This window comes from Salvelinus alpinus, chromosome 10 (genome assembly GCF_045679555.1).
Source record: "Salvelinus alpinus chromosome 10, SLU_Salpinus.1, whole genome shotgun sequence".
NCBI classification, from domain to species: domain Eukaryota; kingdom Metazoa; phylum Chordata; class Actinopteri; order Salmoniformes; family Salmonidae; genus Salvelinus; species Salvelinus alpinus.
Window position 1 is genome coordinate 72,631,136 of NC_092095.1, and position 25,207 is coordinate 72,656,342.

General features: G+C 41.2%; 1 protein-coding gene, 2 long non-coding RNA genes and 1 other non-coding gene across 9 annotated transcripts in view; 2 read left to right on the forward strand and 2 right to left on the reverse strand.

Annotated features, from left to right (window-relative positions):
• Positions 1-1,665, reverse strand: part of LOC139533097 (uncharacterized) — a 48,279-nt gene extending 46,614 nt beyond the window's left edge. Inside the window, exon 1 of the long non-coding RNA XR_011666695.1 lies at positions 1,620-1,665. This is a non-coding gene — a long non-coding RNA (uncharacterized lncRNA). The remainder of the gene's footprint in view (positions 1-1,619) is intronic.
• LOC139533032 (zinc finger protein 271-like) overlaps positions 1-25,207 on the forward strand; it is a 279,603-nt gene that overhangs the window by 19,207 nt on the left and 235,189 nt on the right. For 3 of the 6 annotated variants that reach the window (XM_071331203.1, XM_071331199.1, XM_071331204.1), the window contains exon 1: positions 24,710-24,909. The exons of 1 other annotated variant lie outside the window; for it this stretch is intronic. The gene's annotated coding sequence lies outside the window, so the exon portion shown is untranslated. Of the gene's footprint in view, positions 1-22,265; positions 22,393-23,654; positions 23,825-24,709; positions 24,910-25,207 lie in introns of those variants that run through there. 2 more of the 6 variants (XM_071331202.1, XM_071331201.1) reach the window with 2 other exon arrangements.
• LOC139533103 (U2 spliceosomal RNA) lies at positions 16,338-16,528 on the forward strand. The gene has a single exon (XR_011666701.1). It is a non-coding gene; the product is annotated as a U2 spliceosomal RNA (small nuclear RNA).
• On the reverse strand, positions 18,270-22,157 carry LOC139533093 (uncharacterized). The gene is made up of 2 exons (XR_011666691.1): positions 19,123-22,157; positions 18,270-18,774 (listed from the first exon to the last, which is right to left on the reverse strand). It is a non-coding gene; the product is annotated as an uncharacterized lncRNA (long non-coding RNA).

The window sequence follows — 25,207 nt, forward strand, 5'->3', positions numbered from 1 at the left end:
GTCGTTACCAATTTGTAAGTCGCTCTGGATAAGAGCGTCTGCTAAATGACTTAAATGTAAATGTAAATGAGATCAGTGCTTGACTTGGACAGGAGCTCACCGGAGCTGAGTACCAGCACCTCATATTTCTACTGTTTGAGCTCATGTTCCTCTTATAGAATATTAGTTCAACGGTGTTGTGGAGCTCCTGAACCTGAATATAAACAGTACGGGCACCTATTTCAGTCCAAGTCAAGCACTGAATTAAATAATTGAACAAGAAGAAATATAATATCTTTTTAGAGCAGAAAGAAATTGACGGAACTGTCAAGACTAACTTTCTGTCTGTTTCTCATTGTTACTACAGGACGACTAGAATTAAGTCTGTTAACATCCGTGAAGCTGGAAGACTGCAGTCAAACACTGGAGCTGAATGTTGACATTAAAGATGAAGAAGAGGAGGAGAAGATTGGGGAGTCTGTTAGTCATGGTAAGAGCAGGTTCTATCTAAGTTTGTGTTTCATTCCAACTTCCCACTGTGTATGAAAGGTTGCAGTAGAACTGTTTCATAATGAACTGTTTCAATGAGAAGGTAGATGTTATTTCATGCTACTCAGACTTGCATGGTTTGACACCAGTATTGTCTGCATTTGTTTTATTGACTGGGCTGTCTGGAGTGATCAGAGAGTAGACTAAAGAAGTGAAGTAGACAAACTGCCAGTGTTTTTAAAGTTCCATGAAGTGAGTCTGTGTAGTTACTAACCCTTGTGATAGTGATTGAAGGATGACACGCCCCTTTTTTAGCTTTCAATTCTTACCCACTTTTATAATTGTTTCATTCCCCTTTTGTGTTGTAGAGCTTACTGGTATGAATACATATGTCACCCTTTTGAGCCTGGTTCCTCTCTACGTTTCTTCTAAGGTTCCTGCTCTTTCTGGAGTTTTTTCCTGGCCACCGTGCTTCTGCATTGCTTACTCTTTGGGAATTATAGGCTGGGTTTCTGTAAAGCACTTTGTGACAACTGCTGATGTAAAAAGGGCTTCATAATATAAATTTGATTGACATGTATATCACACCAACTGACTGGTTCTTCTGATGTTGTTCACACAGGAGACCATGTTGAGACATTCTCTACATCCAGAGATCAACAGCAGGAAGATCACAGAGCTAAGAGGTCTCACCACTGCTCACATTGTGAGGAGATCTTCCCATTTCTATCAAAGCTAAACATACACATAAAGATACACACAGGAGAGAATCTGTATTCCTTCACTGACTCTGGGAAAAGATGCACAACATCAGTGGCTCTGACAGTTCATCAGAGAGCACACACAGGAGAGAAGCCTTACTCCTGCTCTGACTGCGGGAAGACTTTCTCTCAATTGGCTTTCTTAAAAAAACATGAACATATGCATACAGGAGAGAAGCCTTACTCCTGCTCTGACTGTGGGGTGAGTTTCTCTCGACTCGATGCCTTACAAACACACCAACGTATACATACAGGAGAGAAGCCTTACTCCTGCTCTGACTGTGGAAATATGTTCTCTCAACTGGGCCACTTGAAAAGACATAAACATATACATACAGGAGTGAAGCCTTATTCCTGCTCTGACTGTGTAAAATGCTACACAACATCAACTGAGCTAAAAGTTCATCAGAGAACACACACAGGAGAGAAGCCTTACTCCTGCACTGACTGTGGGAAGACTTTCTCTCAGTTGGCTTTCTTAAAAATACATGAACGTATACATACAGGAGTGAAGCCTTACTCCTGCTCTGACTGTGGAAATATTTTCTCTCAACTGGCCCACTTGAAAAGACATGAACATATACATACAGGAGTGAAGCCTTACTCCTGCTCTAGCTGTGTAAAATGCTTCATAACATCAACTGAACTAAAAGTTCATCAGAGAACACACACTGGAGAGAAGCCTTACTCCTGCCCTGACTGCGGGAAGAGGTTCTCTCGAATAGGTCTCTTAAAAACACATGAACGTGTACATAGAGGAGAGAAGCCTTACCACTGACCTGACTAGAAAATGTTTTAACCTGTTTGGGCTGCAAGCCCGACACCGGTACACTTATGACAGCTCAAGTGCAGGGCGCGAAATTCAAAAGCAATTTTTTAAAAATATTTAACTTTCACACATTAACAAGTCCAAGACACCAGATGAAAGATACACTTCTTGTGAATCAAACCAACATGTCCGATTTTTAAAATGTTTTACAGGGAAGACAAAATATGTAAATCTATTAGCTAACCACGTTAGCAAATGACACCACTTTTCTAACTCCATCAGTTTCTTCCTCCATCAGGTGCTATCACAAATTCGACCAAATAAAGATATAAATAGCCACTAACCAAGAAACAAATTCATCAGATGACAGTCTGATAACATATTTATTGTATAGCATATTTTTTTCAAAAAATTTGCATATTTCAGGTATAAATCATATTTTACATTTCAGCTACAATCAGAAAGTGCACCGAAAGCAGCCATAATATTTACAGACACCAACGTCAAATAGCTAATTACTCATCATAAAACATTTCCGAAAAATATATAGTTTGCAGCAATTGAAAGATAGGCAACTTGTGATTCCAAACAATATTTCCGATTTATTAAATGTTTTACAGCGAAAACAAAATGTATCCCTATATTAGCGTAGCCACAATAGAGAGACACATTTGGGCGCCCACGACCCGTTCACATGCACGACAGATATATGAAATAACATCATAAAATGAGTCTTACTTTGGCTGATCTTTCATCAGAATGTTGAAGAAGGTGTCCTCTGTCCAGATGAGTCGTTCTTTCGATTCAGAATGGCAAATTTCCCTCTTTAATTAGCATTGGCACGAGCCGAGTGGCATAAATTTCTCCAACGTAAACACAGTCAGAGGACGGAACACGGCAAAACTCCCGAATAAAGTTTCAATAATCTGTTTAAACTATATTGAAAAAACATACATTACGATGATATGGTCACATGTATCAAAAAAAATCGAGCCGGAGATGTTAGCCGTTCGTTACGAAGGCAAAACAGAAGTCAATCCCACTTCCTTCAGAGTACCGGAAGTGGACGCTCACGTCAAAGAAATAGGTTTTTTTCCACCACAGAACAAGATGAGCACAAAAATTTCTTCTCTGACATCCTCTTTACACCAATAGGAAGGCATATAGACTGTCAGCAGACTCCTAGATGTTACGACCATGTATAGGCATCAGATTGAAAAGAGCAAAGATTTCAGACATTTCACTTCCTGGTCAGGAAAAGTGCTGCAGAAGGTCTTCTGTTTCACTCAGAGAAATAATTCCAACTCTTTTAGAAACTAGAAAGTGTTTTCTATCCAAAAAGAATAATAATATTCATATTGTACGAGCAAGATTTGAGTAGGAGGCCGTTTGAAATGGCCACCTCTTCCAGGTTACTCAGTGCTGCCAGTTGCAGCCATAAGAAGTTAAGGCAACCATGGGCTTTAGTTGTTTGTGGGGAATTGTCTATGTCGATGTTCTATGTTGCATGTATGCACTAGTTCATGTTTAGCTTCACGTTCGTCAGTTTTGTTATTTTGTTAGTTTGTAAAGTGGTTTCGTTTTGGGTTTGTTCTCTTCTAAATAAAATATGTTCTTTTCACGCGCTGCGCCTTGGTCCTCACTCTCTCCCTTTGACGATCGTGACAGAATTCCCAACCACTTATGCGGGATCAAGCAGCGTGAAAAGCGGCAACAGGAGCAGCGCAAGGAGGAATGGAAATGGGAGCGTAATATGGACTACACTACGTGGGAGGAGATCGACAGGTGGGCGATCGACCCAGGGCGAGTGCCGGAGCCAGCCTGGGATTCTCTGGCGCAGTGTGAGGAGGGATACCGGCGAATGGAGGCAGCACGACGACGCGGTAGGAAGCCTGTGAGTCAGCCCCAAAAAATTCTTGGGGGGAGGCTTAAAGGTAGTGGGCCGAGGGCAGGTAGGAGACCTGCGCCCACTTCACAGGCTAACCGTGGAGAGCGGGAGTACGGGCGAACACCGTGTTACGCAGTAGAGCGCAGGGTGTCTCCTGTACGTGTTCATAGCCCGGTGCGGGTTATTCCACCTCCCCGCACTGGTAGGGCTAGATTGGGCATTGAGCCAGGTGCCATGATGCCGGCTCAACGCGTCTGGTCTCCAGTGCGTCTCCTCGGGCCGGCATACATGGCACCAGCCTTACGCATGGTGTCCCCGGTTCGCCTACATAGCCCGGTGCGGGTTATTCCACCTCCCCGCACTGGTCGGGCGACGGGGAGCATTCAACCAGGTAAGGTTGGGCAGGCTCGGTGTTCAAGGGAATCAGTACGCCTGCACGGTCCGGTATTTCCGGCACCACCTCCCCGCCCCAGTCCAGTTCCACCAGTGCCTACACCACGTAACAGGCTTCCAGTGTGTCTCCAGAGCCCTGTTCCTCCTCCACGCACTCGTCCTATGGTGCGTGTCTCCTTCCGGCACCACGCACTAAGCCTCCTGTGCGTTTCCAGAGTCCTGTGCATCCTGTTGCTGCTCCCCGCACTAGCCCTGAGATGTGTGTCCCCAACCCGGTACCACCAGTTCCGGCACCACGCACTAGGCCTAATGTGCGTCCCCAGGGTCCAGTATGCCCTGTTCCTTCTCCCCGCACTAGCCTGAAGGTGCGTGTCCTTAGCCCGGTACCTCCAGTTCCGGCACCACGCACCAGGCCTACAGTGCGCCTCATCCGGCCAGAGCCATCCGTCTGCCCAGCGCCATCTGAGCCATCCGTCTCCCAAGCGCCATCTGAGCCATCCGTCTCCCCAGCGCCGTCTGAGCCATCCGTCTCCCCAGCGCCATCTGAGCCATCCGTCTCCCCAGCGCCATCTGAGCCATCCGTCTCCCCAGCGCCATCTGAGCCATCCGTCTGCCCAGCGCCGTCTGAGCCATCCGTCTGTCCAGAGCCATTAGAGCCGCCCGTCTGTCCCGAGCCGTCAGAGCCGTTAGTCAGTCAGGAGCCGCTAGAGCCATTCGTCAGTCAGGATCTGCCAGAGCCGCCACCCAGACAGGATCTGCCAGAGCCGCCAACCAGACAGGATCTGCCAGAGCCGCCAACCAGACAGGATCTGCCAGAGCCGCCAACCAGACAGGATCTGCCAGAGCCGCCAGCCAGCCATGAGCGTCCAGATCCGTCAGCCAGCCATGAGCAGCCAGATCCATCAGCCAGCCATGAGCCGTCCAGCCAGGATCCGCCAGAGCCGTCCAGCCAGGATCCGCCAGAGCCGTCATCCAGCCAGGATCCGTCCCTCAGTCCGGAGCTGCCGTCCCTCAGTCCGGAGCTGCCCCTTATCCTGGTGCTGCCCCTTATCCTGGTGCTGCCCGTATCCTGGTGCTGCCCCTTATCCTGGTGCTGTCCCTTATCCTGGTGCTGCCCCTTATCCTGGTGCTGCCCCTTATCCTGGTGCTGCCCCTTAGTCCGGTGCTGCCCCTTAGTCCGGTGCTGCCCCTTAATCCAGTGGGGTTAATGTGGAGGGTGGCCATTTGGAGGAGGCTACGTAAGCGGGTAGTGACTATGGTGGGGTGGGGACCACGACCAGTGCCGGAGCCGCCGCCGTGGAAGGACGCCCACCCAGACCCTCCCCTAGACTATGTGCTGGTGCGCCCGGAGTTCGCACTTTAATATCTCGTATCTCACTCCCCTATATTAGGCTTCCCTCCTCCTTTTTTGACTTTATTTCAGTATTGAATATGTTAAGTTATCTTGTTCGCATAGAATTACCTAGACTATTTAGGTATTAGGACTTTATTTACATATGTCTTTTGAATTAATGCCAGTTAACCATAAGTTATCCTATTTGTACAAAACGACCGTCCTATCCAACAACACCTATTTAATATCCCTTCCTTCTTAATCTCGGGCATACGTGCCTCTGTTATTAACTTCTTGCAACTATAGGGGGAGCTGTTTCGCATTAGCATTTTTTGGTCTCCAAATTAAACTGCCTAGCACTCAATTCTTGCTCGTACAATATGCATATTATTGTTATTATTGGATAGAAAACACTCTCTAGTTTCTATAGCCGTTTGAATTATGTCTCTGAGTGGTACAGAACTCAATCTACAGCACTTTTCATGATAGGGAGTCAGATTTCAGACATTTTGGCCCCTGATCTGGAGTCAGTTTAACCTGTTGAGGATGGAGGCGCTGTTGTGGCTATTTATGCTAATCGTGTAATTTTTTGAAACGGCTTCCCACAAAGTTCTTGATCGTACAATATGCATATTATTATTATTATTGGATAGAAAACAGTCTATAGTTTCTATAGGAGTTGAAATTTTGTCTCTAAGTGGAACAGAGCCCATTCTACAGCAATTTCCCTGACATGGAGTCTTATTTCAGAAATTTTGGCCACTGTTCTGGAGTCAGTTAAAAGGGCACTGTTATTGCTATGACTATACGGACACTGCTTACGTCTTCCCCTGGATGTCTTTACGTGATGACGATTTGAATGGGGTCGATTGCGCGTTCACAGGCACTATAAATTAAAAAACCCTGAGGCTAGTCACTCTTTTGGAGCTGCGTCATGCGCCTAGAGGACACCGAACCGCACCTGTTCCAAGCATTAGTGGAGGGAGTAATATTACTCTGGTCATGTTTCTACTCGTTATGGGAGTTAAAAACATCATAAGGTAGTTAATTTAAAGCGTTTTATAGCAATTTATATCCGTTTAGTGCGATTTTGGGACATTTATTTCTGAAACTCTGTGAATTGCTGGGCACGCTTCCAGTTCATCCCGAACGCAGTTGGCATTTCCACATGGCAAGAGGACAGCTTTCCACCAAAAGACGATTGGACCCAAGAAAGGATCCTTTGCCCAAGATACTGATGGAAGAACAGCTCAAAGTAGGACATTTTTATTATGATAAATCGTGTTTCTGTCGAAAAATATTAGTGGCTTAGGACGCCATGTTTTTTGACGTAGCTTCGCTTGGCGCAAGCTGTATTGAAAAGTAAGGATAATTAAAAAAATGTAATTCCGCGATTGTATTAAGAATTAAATTGTCTATCAATCCCTGTCCACCCTATATTTTTTAGTCACGTTTATGAGTATTTATGTATAAGAGTAGATCACTGTCTAAGTGGCGCACAGACTTTTTCTGACCAGCTGAGCTACATTTCACATTGTCTAACCATGATTTTGGTGGCTAAATATAAACATTTTCGATCAAACTCTATATGGATTGTGTAATATGATGTTACAGGAGTGTCATCTGAAGAATTCTGAGAAGGTTAGTGAAAAAATTAATATATTTTGGCGATGTTTACTTTTATCGCTCACTTTGGCTAGAATCAATGCTGGGCTGCTATGTGCTATGTGCTATGCTAATATAACGATTTATTGTGTTTTCGCTGTAAGACACTTAGAAAATCTGAAATATTGTCTGTATTCACAGGATCTGTGTCTTTCGATTCGTGTATGCTGTGTATTTTTACGAAATGTTTGATGATTAGTAAGTAGGTAAACACGTTGCTCTAAGTAGTTTTTCTATTCCATTTGTGACGGTGGGTGCAATTGTAACCTATGCCATCTACCTGAAATATGCACTTTTTTCTAACAAAACCTATCCCATACCATAAATATGTTATCAGACTGTCATCTGATGAGTTTTTTTATTGGTTAGGGGCTATAAATATCTTAGTTTAGCCGAATTGGTGATAGCTACTGGTGTTGGTGGACAAATAAAAGATGGTGGATTATGCTAATGTGTTTTTAGGTAATAGATGTACATCTTTACATATTGTGTCTTCCCTGTAAAACATTTTAAAAATCGGACATGTTGACTGGATTCACAAGATCTGTGTCTTTCATTAGCTGTATTGGACTTTAATGTGTGAAAGTTAAATATTTTAAAAAAATATTGTTTTTGAATTTCGCGGCACTGGTTTTTCAGTGGGGGTGGGGGGGGAGTGCCGCTAGCGCCACTCTCATCCTAGACAGGTTAAAGGTCCGTGTAAATGCTATGGAGAAACAGACACTTCTTACGTCTTCCCCTGGATGTCAGTACGTGATGACGATTTGAATGGAGTCGATTGCGCAATCAGTGCCTCTATAAATCACAAAATACCGGAAGTAGCGTTCCTTTCGACTCTGCGCTGGACATCTGACTGGCCTTTTTCCAAGCCTTGGTTTAGCCACTTATATAACGCCGGTCATGTTTTTACTAGTTTTAGGTGTTAAACACATCATAAGGTAGTTAATTTAAACCGTTTTATAGCAATTTATATCCGTTTAGTGCGATTTTGAGGCATTGCTTTGTAATACACTTTGAAGCTTTGGGCACGTTTCGGGGTCCCGGTCGAACGTTAGTGGGCATTTCGACGGACAGAGGACATCTTTCGACCAAAAGAAGATTAGACCCAAGAAAGGATACATTGCCCAAGATACTGATGGAAGATCACCTCAAAGTAAGAAATATTTAAGATGATAAATCGTTGTTATGTCGAAAAAATTTAAACGCATATTTCGCCATTTTGTTTTGTATAGCGTCGTTTGGCGAACCCTGTATTGCACAGTAAGGATAATTTTAGAAATGTAATTCAGCGATTGCATTAAGAACTAATTTGTCTTTCGATTCCTGTCAACCCTGTATTTTTTAGTCAGGTATATGATTAGCTATTGATTAAACTAGATCAGTCTGAAAGATGGCGACCGACTTTTCCATGCTTGTAATGCTACTATTTTCATTGTATAACCACGTTTTTTTATGGCTAAATATGCACATTTTCGAACAAACTCTATATGTATGTTGTAATATGATGTTACAGGAGTGTCAACGGAAGAATTCTGAGAAGGTTAGTGAAAAAATTTATATATTTTGGCGATGATTACGTTATCGCTCTCTTTGGCTTGAATCAATGGTCGGGCAACGTTTGCATATGTGGTATGCTAATATAACGATTTATTGTGTTTTCGCTGTAAAACACTTAGAACATCTGAAATATTGTCTGAATTCACAAGATCTGTGTCTTTCCATTGCTGTGAGTTGTGTATTTTTAAGAAATGTTTTATGATTAGTAATTAGGTAATACACGTTGCTCTGTGTATTTATTCTAGTCTAGTTGTGATGGTGGGTGCAATTGTAAACTAGGATTTCTACCTGAAATATGCACATTTTTCTAACAAAACCTATCCTATACAATAAATATGTTATCAGACTGTCATCTGATGAGGTTTTTTCTTGGTTAGAGGCTATCAATATCTTTATTTGGCCGAATTGGTGATAGCTAGTGGTGGAGAGAAAAAATGGTGGACAAAGAAAAATGGTGTATTTTGCTAACGTGGTTAGCTAATAGATTTACATATTGTGTCTTCCCTGTAAAACATTTAAAAAAACAGAAATGATGGGTTTATTCACAAGATCTGTATCTTTCATCTGGTGTCTTGGACTTGTGATTTAATGATATTTAGATGCTACTATTTACTTGTGAAGCTATGCTAGCTATGCTAATCAGTGTGGGGGGGGGGGGGGGGGTGATCCCGGATCCGGGGTTGAGGTTAGCTAAAGGTTAAGTTTCGTTTTATTTATGGTAGCGCACCTTACCTCAGGTCATCGCGGACCTGCTTTCCTATCAATTTTGGTTAAACTATAGAGTAGAACCCCTTTGTGAATCTGTTTGGAATACTCAAGCTCCTATCATTGAACAATTCTAAGTATTTTAGAACGTCAAATCAAAGATATTTTCAATTATTCCCCCCAAATTCGAGAATAAAGACTACTGACCTGGTCTCGCAGACTGGGAAAAGCAATGTCGGTTGGATCTAGTCACCATTCCTGTCAACCTGGGGAGTATACCGGCCTGTTATAGAGCCCCAATGTCAGGGGACAGGGCTTTATTTTACGGGACCACGGCCCGCCCGTGCACGGTTCTCGGCTTGTTACCTTCAGATGACAGGGACAGATATTTAGATCTGGCTCGAAGGACCAATTGTTAGAGGAACTTAGTTCCTATGTTGTTCATTAATACATTCCTCCCTGAAGGTAAATAATGTACAGTGGGGCAAAAAAGTATTTAGTCAGCCACCAATTGTGCAAGTTCTCCCACTTAAAAAGATGAGAGAGGCCTGTAATTTTCATCATAGGTACACTTCAACTATGACAGACAAAATGAGAAAAGAAAATCCAGAAAATCACATTGTAGGATTTTTTATGAATTTATTTGCAAATTATGGTGGAAATAACTATTTGGTCACCTAAAAACAAGCAAGATTTCTGGCTCTCACAGACCTGTAACTTCTTCTTTAACTTCTTGGAACTATAGGGGGTGCTGTTCCGCATTAGCATATTTGGGTCTCCAAATTAAACTGCCTCGTGCTAAATTCTTGATCGTACAATATGCATATTATTGTTATTATTGGATAGAAAACACTTTCTAGTTTCTATAAGCGTTGGAATTTTGTCTCTGAGTGGTACAGAACAATATCTACAGCACTTTTCATGACAGGGGTCAGATTTCAGAAATTTTTACCCCTGATCTGGAGTCTGTTTTTAAGGCGACAGTGAATGCTATGAAGAAACCGACACTGCCTACGTCTTCCTCTGGGTGTCTGTACGTCATCACGTTTTGAATGGAATCGATTGCACAATCACAGCCATTATAAAAGAACAAAATGTATAGGTACCTCCCTTTCTCGTCGCGCGCCTGAAGCGTGAAGGACATCGGACTTGCCTCATTCCAAATCGTTGTCTAACCAGCAATATTTCTCCGGTCATGTTTTCAGTCGTTATAGTTGTTAAAAACATCATAATGTAGTTAATTTGAACCGTTTTATAGCAATTTATATCCGTTTAGTGCGATTTTGAGGAATTTCTTTGTTGTGCACTCTGAAACTTTGGACACGTTTTGTGGTCCCGTTCGATCGTTAGTGGATATTTCGAAGGACAGAGGACATCTATCGACCAAAAGAAGATTACAACATAGAAAGGATACATTGCCCAAGAATCTGATGGAAGAACAGCTCAAAGTAAGCAATATTTAATATGATAAATCGTTGTTCTGTCGAAATATTTTAAACGCATATTTCGCCATTTTGTTTGTTATCGCGTCACTTGGCGAACCCTGTATTGAAAAGTAAGGATAATTTTAAAAATGTAAGTCAGCGGTTGCATTAAGAACTAATTTGTCTTTCGATTCCTGTCAACCCTGTATTTTTTAGTCAAGTATATGATTAGCTTTCAATTAAACTAGATCACTCTGATAGATGACGTCAGACATATTGAGGCTTGATTTCCTAGTATTTTTATTGTGTAACCACGGTTTTGTATGGCTAAATATGCACCTTTTCGAACAAACTGTATATGTATGTTGTAAAATGATGTTACAGGAGTGTCATCGGAAGAATTCTGAGAAGGTTAGTGAAAAAATTAATATATTTTGGCGGTGATTACGTTATAGCGCTCTTTGGCTGGAATCGATGCTCTGGTAACGTTTTCACATGTGGTATGCTAACTTATCGATTTATTGTGTTTTCGCTGTAAAACGCTTAGAAAATCTGAAATATTGTCTGGAATCACAAGATCTGGGTCTTTCCATTGCTATGCTTTGTCTATTTTTATGAAATGTTTTATGATGAGTAAATTGGTCATACACGTTGCTCTATCTAGTAATTCTAGTCGATTTGTGATGGTCGGTGCAATTGTAAACTGTGATTTCTACCTGAAATATGCACTTTTTTCTAACAACACCTATCCTATACCATAAATATGTTATCAGACTGTCATCTGATGAGTTTTTTTCTTGGTTTGTGGCTATCAATATCTTAGATTAGCCGAATTGGTGATAGCACCTGAAGTAGTAAGAAACTGATGGAGTTAGAAAAGTGGTGTATTTTGCTAACGTGTTTAGCTAATAGATTTACATATTTTGTCTTCCCTGTAAAACATTTTAAAAATCTGAAATGGTGGCTTTATTCACAAGATCTGTATCTTTCATCTGGTGTCTTGGACTTGTGATTTAATGATATTTAGATGCTACTATTTACTTGTGAAGCTATGCTAGCTATGCTAATCAGTGTGGGGGGGGTGGGGGGTGCTCCCGGATCCGGGTTTCTGAGGCAGTAGAGGTTAACCTTTTATGGCTGCAGGGCGGTGCCGGTACACTTATGACAACAGCCCGTCCAAGTGCAGGGCGCGAAATTCAAAAGATCTTTTTTAGAAATATTTAACTTTCACACATTAACAAGTCCAATACAGCAAATGAAAGATACACATCTTGTGAATCCAACCAACATGTCCGACATTTTTAAAAATGTTTTACAGCGAAAACACCACGTATATTTATGGTAGCTCACCACCAAATACAAAAAAGCACAGACATTTTTCACAGCACGGGTACCATGCACAAAACCAACCAAACTAACCAAGAACCAACCAAACTAACCAAGAAACAACTTCATCAGATGACAGTCTTATAACAAGTTATACAATAAATCTATGTTTTGTTCGAAAAATGTGCATATTTGAGGTATAAATCAGTTTTACATTGCAGCTACAATCGGAAATAGCACCGAAGCAGCTAGAACAATTACAGAGACCAAATTGAAATACCTAAATACTCATCATAAAACATTTATGAAAAATACATGGTGTACAGCAAATTAAAGACAAACATCTTGTGAATCCAGCCAATATTTCAGATTTTTTTAAGTGTTTTACAGCGAAAACACAATATAGCATTATATTAGCTTACCACAATAGCCAAAAACACAACAGCATTGATTCAAGCCAACAGTAGTGATAACGAATAAACCAGCAAAATATATACATTTTTTCACTAACCTTCTCAAAATTCATCAGATGACAGTCCTATAACATCATATTACACAATACATATATTGTTGGTTCGAAAATGTGCATATTTAGTGGCACAAATCGTGGTTATACAATGTGAATAATAGGCAAAATGCAATAACAATGTCCGGAGAAATCTTGGAGAGGTACCTAATCTAATCAATAACTAATCATAAACGTTACTAAAAAATACGTGTTGGACAGCAAATTAAAGATAGGTTAGTTCTTAATGCAATCGCCGTGTTAGAATTCTAAAAATAACTTCATTACGACATCCAGCTTACGTTATGGCGAGAGAGCGCCCAAAATCTGGGCGCAAACTAATAGTACACATGTTCGACAGATATATGAAATAACATCAGAAATGGGTCCTACTTTTGATGATCTTCCATCAGAATGTTGTACAAGGGGTCCTTTGTCGGGAACAATCCTTGTTTGGTTTTAGAACGGCCTTTTTCCATCTCGATTTAGCAAGCACACTTGCCAAGTGGCGCGAAGCTCTCCATCGTCAACAAACTCAGAGAACGGAACACGGCAAAACTCCCGAAAAAATTTCAATAATCTGATTAAACTATATTGAAAAAACATACTTTACGATGATATTGTCACATTTATCAAATAAAATCAAAGCCGGAGATAGTTGCCGTCTATAACGACAGCTTTTCAGAAGGCAATCCCAGGTTCCTTCTCGCGTCTTCCTGAAAACAGGAAATTGGTATCACGTCATGCCCAGAGCTCTTATTCGACCTCCGTTCAAGCTATACACTCCATTTCTTCTCCCACTGCCTATTGACATCTAGTGGAAGGCGTATGAAGTGCATGTATAGTCATAAATCTCAAGCAAAATGATAGGGAGGGCCTGGAACAGAGCCTCGATTTGAGATTTTTCACTTTCTGACAGGAAGTTAGCTGCAAAATGAGTTCTGTTTTACTCACAGATATAATTCAAACGGTTTAAGAAACTTGAGAGTGTTTTCTATCCAATAGTAATAATAATATGCATATTGTACGAGCAAGAATTGAGTACGAGGCCGTTTGAAATGGGCACCTTTCATCCAAGTTACTCAATACTGCCCCTGCAGCCCAAAGAAGTTAAGAGGCTCCTCTGTCCTCCACTCGTTACCTGTATTAATGGCATCTGTTTGAACTTGTTGTCAGTATCAAAGACACCTGTCCACAACTTCAAACAGTCACACTCCTAACTCCACTATGGCCAAGACCAAAGAGCTGTCAAAGGACACCAGAAACAAAATTGTCGACCTGCACCAGGCAGGGAAGACTGAATCTGCAATAGGTAAGCAGCTTGGTTTGAAGAAATCAACTGTGGGAGCAATTATTAGGAAATGGAAGACATACAAGATCACTGATAATCTCCCTCGATCTGGGGCTCCACGCAAGATCTCACCCCGTGGGGTCGAAATGATCACAAGAACGGTGAGCAAAAATCCCAGAACCACACGGGGGGACCTAGTGAATGACCTGCAGAGAGCTGGGACCAAAGTAACAAAGCCTACCATCAGTAACACACTACGCCGCCAGGGACTCAAATCCTGCAGTGCCAGACGTGTCCCCCTGCTTAAGCCAGTACATGTCCAGGCCCGTCTGAAGTTTGCTAGAGCATTTGGATGATCCAGAAGAAGATTGGGAGAATGTCATATGGTCAGATGAAACCAAAATATAACTTTTTGGTAAAAACTCAACTCATCGTGTTTGGAGGACAAAGAATGCTGAGTTGCATCCAAAGAACACCATACCTACTGTGAAGCATGGGGGTGGAAACATGATGCTTTGGGGCTGTTTTTCTGCAAAGGGACCAGGACGACTGATCCATGTAAAGGAAAGAATGAATGGGGCCATGTATCGTGAGATTTTGAGTGAAAACCTCCTTCCATCAGCAAGGGCATTGAAGATGAAACGTGGCTGGGTGTTTCAGCATGACAATGATCCCAAGCACAACGCCCGGGCAACGAAGGAGTGGCTTCGTAAGAAGCATTTCAAGGTCCTGGAGTGGCCTAGCCAGTCTCCAGATCTCAACCCCATAGAAAATCTTTGGAGGGAGTTGAAAGTCCGTGTTGCCCAGCAACAGCCGCAAAACATCACCGCTCTAGAGGAGATCTGCATGGAGGAATGGGCCAAAATACCAGCAACAGTGTGTGAAAACCTTGTGAAGACTTACAGAAAATGTTTGACCTCTGTCATTGCCAACAAAGGGTATATAACAAAATATTGAGAAACTTTTGTTATTGACCAAATACTTATTTTCCACCATAATTTGCAAATAAATTCATTAAAAATCCTACTATGTGATTTTCTGGATTTTTTTTTCTCATTTTGTCTGTCATAGTTGAAGTGTACCTATGATGAAAATTACAGGCCTCTCTCATCTTCTTAAGTGGGAGAACTTGCACAATTGGTGGCTGACTAAATACTTTTTTGCCCCACTGTACTTATGTTCAGAATCTCGCTCTGATTTGTATGTAGCATAGTTTTGTTTGATCAAATCATTTTTATATTAAAATGTAGGAACTGGGTTCTACAGTTTGAACCCCTGACGTCTCTGAAGTCCAAATTCAATCCCTCCTTATACATATTTAATGTTATCTTATATACATTAAAAGCACAATCATTATTTCAAATGAATTATCAACACAGTAATAGGTTTTGGTAAATGTCTATAAAAACTTAATTCATAATAAAATATAAAATCTAGAGGTAAAAAGACATTGTTCCTTTTGATAGTGGTGATAGTAGTGACTGAGTACGCCTAATTGTAAAAGTAAGCCTCAAAAGTGGCATGTTTATTATGAGGAGGAAACATTTAGGCAGCCAGGACCACAGCCGCTCTGGCCTAGCTCTCACTGCAGTCCAGTGCCATGGATGGACATCGTTGAAGTTTGGCCTCGAGTCATTTAGGAGTGCAACTTTATGAAGGCTTCTTCACAAAGGCCTTATCATACAACGCTCTACAAGAAAAAAAATGCATAGGCTACTTTTATTTTTCACATTATTTGCATTGATGATGTATTAAAGTCAAGTGGTTCAACATTCAAATGCAGTTTGATGTACCACAAGGGACAGCTTGGAAAAAGGGACGGTTGGTGGAACTCTGGTGCCACCAAGTGGACAATTGCTTCTGTTCCATTGTGGCAGCAACGTTACCAGAGATATTTGATACAAGATCAAATCTTATGTCAATATTATTATCTCCAAATTGTTTCCACCCCACCCGTGATAAATTATTATTCCAATTTCGCTGTTAATATGGTTTTAATTGAGCAACGCTTTCTCTCATTCCTGATTGGAGGGCGGATAACCACGTGACTTTAGAACCTACAACTGTGTTACTTTGTAACAGTCGAACGTGGTTATTCCTGACGTTGATCAACTCGCAATCCATGCCACCATTTATTTAAAGCATTATCTTTTTTTATGGGGAAAAAAAGCATACAGAGCTCATTTTGGTGTAACCAATGTCAAATTTGACGTGTCGGAGAACGGCCACTTCTTCCCGAAACCATTGTGGGTATCGCTTCTCGGCCTTTTGGCTAAGATCAAGTGTAGTATCTGTTCTTATCAGTTTAATATCTGATACGTCCCCTATCTGGGGACCATATATTAAATTGATTTTTGGAATAGGGAGATGGAATAGGGGCTTGCTCCGTCCACTCCACGCATCGACCTGGTATTGCAGTACCTCCAGGAACGGTGCATCCCCTGTCGTTGTAAATATAAATCAAGCGTTGATTCGTTTTTAAGGATCATAATCTATATTGTTTTTTCACATTGGACAAGTTCATTTTAGTGTCAGTGATGGCTAGATACTGCTGGTCTATTCGGTCACCGTTATATTGACTTTGATAGCTGATGTGAATGGTGCGTTAATCTTTTTAAAAAGTTTTCGTCACATGCACGGGATACAGGGTGTAAACGGTACAGTGAAATGCTTAGTTGCAACCTCTCCTCAACAGTGCAATACACACGATCAAAAATATACACAAATAGCTAAGTAATAAAGTAGTTATAAAAATGGTTATGATTGGATATATATATACACAAGAAGACTATACAGTTCAAACTATGAAATGTGCTAAAGTCATGTACTGGTAACATGGACTGCCTCACATACCGGTAACGTTATCTGATGTATTTGTCTGAAGTCATTATTTGATAGGCCTGCTATTTTCACAAGACTCAAATATATGACTCATCTGCCTGTATTAAAGTAACTATGTCTATTTATCCCATTGATTCTATTTCAATGATTTCACACTGCACTTTTTCAAGTGACATAAACTTGATATAGTGTAGTAAGAGTTATTCCTTCACTTACGGCATTATTACATATCATATATACACAATACAGTCACTGGCTTACGGCCATACCAGTCTCAATACGCCTGGTCTCGGAAGCTAAGCAGGGTCGGGCCTGGTTAGTACTTGTATGCTACGCTGCCTGGGAATACCAGGTGCAGTAAGCTTTTTTGTCCAGCAGGGTGTACTCTTGTACTATTTAATCAGGGAGCAACTGTCTTTATGTATTGCAGTTTCTCTCAATCGGCTACAAGCATTTTTTGGAACAATGTTGTTGATTTTCAAAACAGAGTCCACAAAACACACAACTTTTGCAAAACAGTGAATGCTTTTAGAAAATGTAGTTGTCTTTTTAAAAAACATAACATCGGTATCATCACAATCCAATTCCATGTATTCAATACATAGGCTGGTTTGCTCATAGTTTTGTAGACTTTCCATTGGTGTACAGAAACACCATCCACAATAGAAATAAGTTAAACTGAATACAACAGGGGAACACAACTGATATGAATGTATAGGCCTCAATCCACACCCAAGCAAAGCTCTAGAATAGGTCACATGTTGGAGATGATGACATAGGAGTCAGCCAAAGTTACTTAGAAGTAACCCAACTTCATTCTCTGCATCTCTGAATATCTGCTCAACTAAATATTAGGAAGGTGTCCTTAATGTTTTGTACACTCAGTGTACATACACTGAAAAAATATATAAATGCAACATGTAAAGTGTTGGTCCCATGTTTCATGAGCTGAAATAAAATATCCTTAACCTAGAATACAAGGGTTGGATTTGCACTAAACAATTTAATGTCAGATAAATCATGTAACAAATCTGGCTTATGGTTAGCCTCATATACATTATCTATTTAAAATGTAGAACAGCTCAACAATATGAAAATTCTGTGAGTTTAGCTATTGTCTGCTGCTGATGTATAATGACAAGGGGCACATTGATTGCACATGTCCATTAGGCCAGTAATGCCATCATACTGTAGACATATGGCTGCACTGGTAATGCATGCCATTATGATAAGCAGCTAAATGGATGATATACTGAGACAGCGTGACAATCAAATAAAACCTCTCAGAGAGATTACAACTGGACAAAAAGGTAATGTTCATTTGAGACAGAAACACAGACAAATTAGAGACAGATCCCCTTCACACCTTTTTATTGTAGAATTCTGATCTGTAATTAATGAACATTGACACTAGTTCATCTTGAATAATGTTTTTACGTTACAATTAAAACAAGTTTAAACAATGAATAAAAATGGAATGAATCAACATATAATTTCAATGTACAAATAAGCTAACTTGTTTGTAAATGTTAGACATCTTAGTAAGTATGCTATTATTACTAAAGCATCATTTTTAGAAAAACAAAAATATCCATACCAGAGGTGGCCAACCTTGATCCACTCCCTGCTCTACTGGGTGAGCAGACTTCTATTCCAGCCCAACAATAATACACACAAATCCTATGGCCCACAAGGATGTGCCTGCAGTCTCTTGGACCTTCACTGGGACCTCTTCATCTGCAGACAGTCTCTTGGGACCTTCACTGGGACCTCTCCATCTGCAGACAGTCTCTTTGACCTTCACTGGGACCTCTTCATCTGCAGACAGGCTTTCACAGCTCCCCATATCTGTGGACAGACATCACAAAGAAACAGGCTTCATTATATTCCAATTAGACAGCCCTGACTATTATCTCTCTGTCTTCATAGTTTAGTTTTCCTTTTCTGACAGCTGGAGCAGAAAATCCTTTCACCCTCTTCCATTGCTGTTATCTACAAACGCATTTGAATTATGAGTTTTTAATTTACAATGATAAATAGGTGAACATTAAGATAACAAGCTAATATGGCGTTGGCTAGCTGATGATATTTAACTTCACTCTAGTATGTAAAGTTGCTAGCGAGCAGCTCATCAGCCTACACACAGTGGCCTGACTTACTTGACTATCTTCATGCTCGCTTCTGGTCAAAACCTACCGTGAGTCGAACCAAAAGTCCACACCTCTTCTCAGTCTGCGGCGCCCTGGAGCAGCACCTGGGATCAGTTGAATTGCCTCATGGGGTACAAACAAAGGATCCAATTCAGGAAAGTTGTATTTCAGGTTGAAATGCTGGTGAGTGAACGCCGATCCAATAACCAAAAGTTATTTTCAGCTGTAGGTAATAATGCAAGAAACGTTCTAAACTAATAATGCAAGAAATAACCCCTCCCCCAAAAATAAATACTACAAAGTTGCTTAGCAGCAGGGAACAGGGCGTCCATGTATATCGGCGCCAACTTGAAAACCACATGAGTACGTGCATCCATCATGCCTCGTGTCAACATTGCAGGCTGGTAGTGATGGTGTGGGGTGTTTTCATGGCACATATTGGGCCCTTGATAAAAGTGGAGCAACGTTTGAATACCACAGGATATCTAAACATCATTGCCAAGCAGGTGCATCCCTTCATGGCAGCAGTTTATCCATCTGCAAATAGATTTTTTTCAGCAGGATAATGCCCCATGCCACAAGGCTAGGATTGTCCAGGAATGGTTCCATGAGCATGACAGTGAATTCAGCCAACTACCAGCCATAATGACACAAGTGTGGGAAGCATTGGAGTCAAAAAGGGCCAGCATCCCTGTAGAACACTTTGTAGAGTGCCCAAAGAGTGCCCCGATGAACTGAGGCTGTACTGAGGGCAAAGGGGGTGTAACTCCGTATTAATGTGTTTCTAATGATTTGTACACTCAGTGTCTATTGAGACACATTACAGACAATAGCCTACAAGTAGCAAAACAGAACTCACTTGATTGACAATTAAATGTATTTCAACATTTATATAGGTCTATTGGCTACTGTTTATACACTACATTGCCAAAAGTATGTGGACACCCCTTCAAATGAGTGGATTCGGCTATTTTCGCCACACCCGTTGCTGACAGGTGTATAAAATCGAGTTACACAACCATGCAATCTTCATAGACAAACATTGGCAGTAGAATGGCCTTACTGAAGAGCTCAGTGACGTTCAATGTGTCACCGTCATAGGATGCCACCTTTCCATAAATATACTTCAAATAGAGAAGACAATTTTCAAAATTCCAAAAAAGACAGTGTCGTTATCACCTTTGTTCCAAAAATATCAATCGAATTTGTCCATGAATTGTCTTCAAGACCGATTTTTTTTTTTAAATCCCCCCCCACAAATCACAGCTAAAGTTATTGTTTTATTTTCATGCTTTTACATGCAGAAGGAAAAACAATGGAAATCACTCTCATCCAGGACCTGCTCATTCAATGTGATGGATTCCTGACATTGGAAGATGAGACAGACTGACTGAAGTGAATGGATAGTCCAGGATCTACTGTTTGTATGTGGCTGCTTTGAAAATGAACTGTGTTTGTGTGTGATCAGGGGTGTATTCATTCCGCCGATTCTGTTGAAAAACGTTCCTTAAATGGAAGCAAACGAAACGAAGATAAACAAACATACCGGAATTTGTCAAAAATGTGTCCAATTGTTGGACTAATGATTACACCCTAGATCAGCTAGATACAGGCAAGAGTGAGCAAGGCGGTATTGAATGTGTCAATGTTACCTTGATCACTCAAATTTCTCTCGACCTATGCACCTACATTGTAAACTTTCATTCATAGGCTAGGTTGTAGTGTAACAGTTTAACTTTAGTCCGTCCCCTTGCCCCGACCCGGGCGTGAACCAGGGACCCACTGCACACATCAACAACTGACACCCACGAAGCATCGTTACCCATCGCTCCACAAAGGCCGCGGCCCTTGCAGAGCAAGGGGAACCACTACTTCAAGGTCTCAGAGCAAGTGACGTCCCCGACTGAAAGGCTGCTAGCGCGCACCACCGCTAACTAGCTAGCCATTTCACATTGGTTACATTCACCCCCCTTTCGACCTCCTCCTTTTCCGCAGCAACCAGTGATCCGGGTCAACAGCATCAATGTCACAGTTTAACTTTACGTCCGTCCCCTCGCCCATACCCGGGCTCGAACCAGGGACCCTCTGCACACATCAACAACAGTCACCCACGAAGCATCTTTACCCATCGCGCAACAAAGGCAGAGCAAGGGGAACCACTACTTCAAGGTCTCAGAGCAAGTGACGTCACCGACTGAAAGGCTGCTAGCGCACACCACCGCTAACTAGCTAGCCATTTCACATCGGTTACAGTAGCAACCTCTTGAGGGGTATAGGGAAAATTTGAGTATCATGTAGTAGCCTAAACTTATCGATGTTACATTGAGCTGGGTGAATGGCATATGAATGATAGTCATCCAATATGCTGGTATAGAAATAAGGCCATGCTCATAAAAAAAAAAAAACCTGTCCTCACTTGTCTTAAACGGCAGACCGCCACTGGCATTTACTAATGGGCTCCTGAATCCGGAACTAGCAAGATGTCAGCCTCCTTGAATAGGAGAATCTGACCGTGAGTAGATTACGTTCAAAACAACGGTCGGCCATCTTGGAGGCTGTTTCTAGTTCTTATTATAACTCAATGCATTGCTGGCTTCCACCATTTTAATGTAGTCAACTGGGTGGTATTTCCAACTTCATTGGCTGACCCCTCCTGACCCTGTTGGAATCTCCAGCTGGCTCATCAGTAGGGATAAGCCAATTGTAAAGAAAATGTACTGCTTCAAATGGAGAATGGGCGGATTCAATTATGCTGAGCCACAGGGCACCGTTTTATGGCCTGTGATGTAAACGGTGAACAGGCAAATGTGGCAAGAGGTTAGCGCCCTTCTCAAATAGCAACAGCAATCTGCCCTATCTGTCATTTTGTCAACAAGGCAGCATGGTGCATCATCCAGAAACATCTCTTTTCCATCAAATATTTGATAGATTTTTTTTTAAACCAGGTTTCATTGGGAAGGCAGATAAAGCATTTTATCAAAAGCAATAACTTTTTCATGTGAAAACACAGAAACCTACTCATTACTCCAAGTGCTTAATTACATCACTTTTGTTTAGCTGTGGGCTTTGAATGTGGCACCTGGCCAAAAACTAAACGAATGCCATCAACTTTCACCCCGTGCAAAACACGCCTATCCGGGACCCCAGGCCAGATTAATCGAATCCCCTCAATGCCGCTGCATATTCTGTCACAGACGCTATAATGACACAGATACAAAGATGAGTCCTCTATCTATCTCTATGGCCGCGCACCATTGTTAAGAATCTGTGCTGTGAAGACGATGTTTTTTGTCTCCGTTTCTAATTATTACTGCAGGTAGGTAATAGTTTAAAATCGACAGAACATGTCATAACACGATAGGTTACAAATCCGTCAAGGGATTGCCTGGTTTCTTATGTTAAATTTGTGTCGTGATGAAAACGATTTTCCAAGTCATATAACTTGAGATTTGGGGTTTGTCTGACTTAATGTACACAATTTCGTCAAGGTAATTAAAAAATATTTAATTTATTTGAGATTTCTGAGTTCGTTTAATGTTATTGGTTTTGTGTATCAAACAAAAATCTCACGAGTTGGTAAAATGGCGGCGCCCGCTGTCTGCGTTTTAAAGTCCAAATAGAAGACAATGGACCCGATCATATATTGATGTAGTTGGTGCAGTATATTAACTAATATACATGGGTTCTAACCTGATCCATTATTTATTCGTTTATAATTGTACAATGTATACTCCCCGCATATATAAACCACTAGCACAAGATCGTAATTTTGATGACACATGGGGAGCACTACTATACATAGTAAAATGGTGCGCACCAAATTGTAGTTCACATTTTGGTGTGGAAAACGGCAGTGAGGATTTTTCTTCAATATTCATCAGATATGAGCACAATTACAATCTTTAGAGAATACAAATCTCATTTAATCAATTGCACGTGGAAAAACGTTATCAAGCCAGCAGCAGATGAAACAGTACCTGAATTATCTCCCCCCTCTCGCTGGTTTTCGCTTGCTGCTATCAATGTCTAGGTTTAGGATATATCCCATACCAGTGACAAACAAACGATGTTATCGACATATGGAATAACCAAACAAAGTCTAGCTCACTTAGTTTGCCAGCTAGAAAGAAATGGACACAAATTTATTCAGAATCTGAGCAAGCTGCCCACCCAGCAAACTGTCTTTAAAAAGACGACTATGCCCGTTCGGTTTTGGTTTAAAGTTGAAAATACGTATTTTTCACGGCATTGAAAATACGTAACATCGTTGAAAAGACGCATATAAAAAGACGTCCGTCTACGGACCGTTTTGGTTGAAAGTTGAAAATAAGTATTTTTCAGGTCGTTATTTTAACGACTTGCAAAGTACATCATTTAAATGTACTTGTAGCCTATACACATGGACGCAGTAACCCCAAAAATGTCTAATTTCAAAAAATTAACAATCACACTAGTCCAGTATTTGCACAAAACATTCAGTCTAAGAATACTATCTAGTACAGTGATAACAGACAAAATACAGTTTAGTTCAAATGAATATAATTATATACATTGAATAATTATCCATCAAAATTATAGATATTTGCTGCGTTAGCAACGGCCCTCACCACCACGGCGACGTGGAAACCATCACCCCCGACTCTACCAGGAGCATGCTTGAGGTGGTCTGCCACAGCTCTCCGAACATCATGGTCAGTGGCCTTGCTGTTCCATTTCTTGACTGCAGCTGTAACACCAAAATAAACACAGTAAGTTATAGAAAAGACTAATAGATCTGGAGCATCTTACAGGTTCCCCACGGCACCTAAATCAGCATTCAGGGCTCAAACCACCGGTTTATCACTAACCAATGTGTTGTGTTGTAATAATGATAATTTATTACATTTATTCAGAATAATTTAGAAGTGGATAAATGTGTTTGCTTTTCCGTGTCTATCAAAGACAAAAAGCTATTTACAAGATAAGTTTGGTTAAAGTTCTCCTTCTCAGGGGCTGACAATTGATTAGGGCTCAAACTTGCACGCAGTGTAGAAAATACGAGGGCCTGTTTGAATAGCGCAAGTTGTCTCTTTCACTCCTCCCTAATAGACTATTATAATCACATTCATTGGTAAACTCTGAACACTGTAGCCTAATATATTTGTCAGTATGCGGAGATCGCAAGTCAATTTTTTTTACTCGAAATGGGGCAATGTTTCGCCGACTGGTCGCTCAGGAGACAAATGCAATGTCAGATGTATGAAAGACATCATCAACAATTATGTATTTTTGGGAGATAATTTGATGTCAGGAAGATGGTAAAGGAGGCATTAGGAAAGGTAGTCAGTCAGAGTGACCAGTAGTGGTTTTGTTTTCATTTCATGCGTCGCAGAAGGAGAGAGCATTGTTTTTCAGAGCAGGGCACCGATAAAATGTGTCATATCTGCAGTTTCGTTGGAAGAGTGTCTGCCTACTCATGTGAATCTGCGATATGTAAGATACGCAGTGAGAGCGATTGTGAATAAACCACAGCAGTTATGAAATTGATAAAAATAATGGCCATGTTTCAAGTGTGTGCCGAACGAATATTTTTGGTATTTATTAGGATCCCCATTAACCGCGGCAAAAGTATCAGAATTGTTCACTTCTCTCATTGACTTCTCAAACCCAGGCTTGGTCTGCTTCGCAAGCGTTCTCTGAAGTCTCGCGTTTTTACGTCTCTGGGTTTAGAATCTTGTAGTGGGGGAACAGGACGTTCCGCGCAGGCGCACATCATTCTTTAGAATAAAGGATACGCCAGAATTGTGCAGGCGAGACGATAACTTCTGTGTCGGTTTCAAATGTGTCACTACTGGTATGTAATAGCACGTTCTAATATCGAAAGTGTCATATATACATATATTCATATACATAGCTCATAAATCAAGCACATATATTAAATATCATTTAGGTGGCCTAGACTGATTTAGAGCCTGCTTGTGACCATAGGATTAAAGCTTGCACAACACACCCCATTGCTAAGACTCCTTGACACACAAACATTTCATCATCGCATGAACACACACACCTCACTCCCCTCTCTACTGGTCGGGTGCCAAGAGCAGAGGACTCTGCTGTGCACCAATGGGGCTCCTGCTATGGCCAGAGCAGAC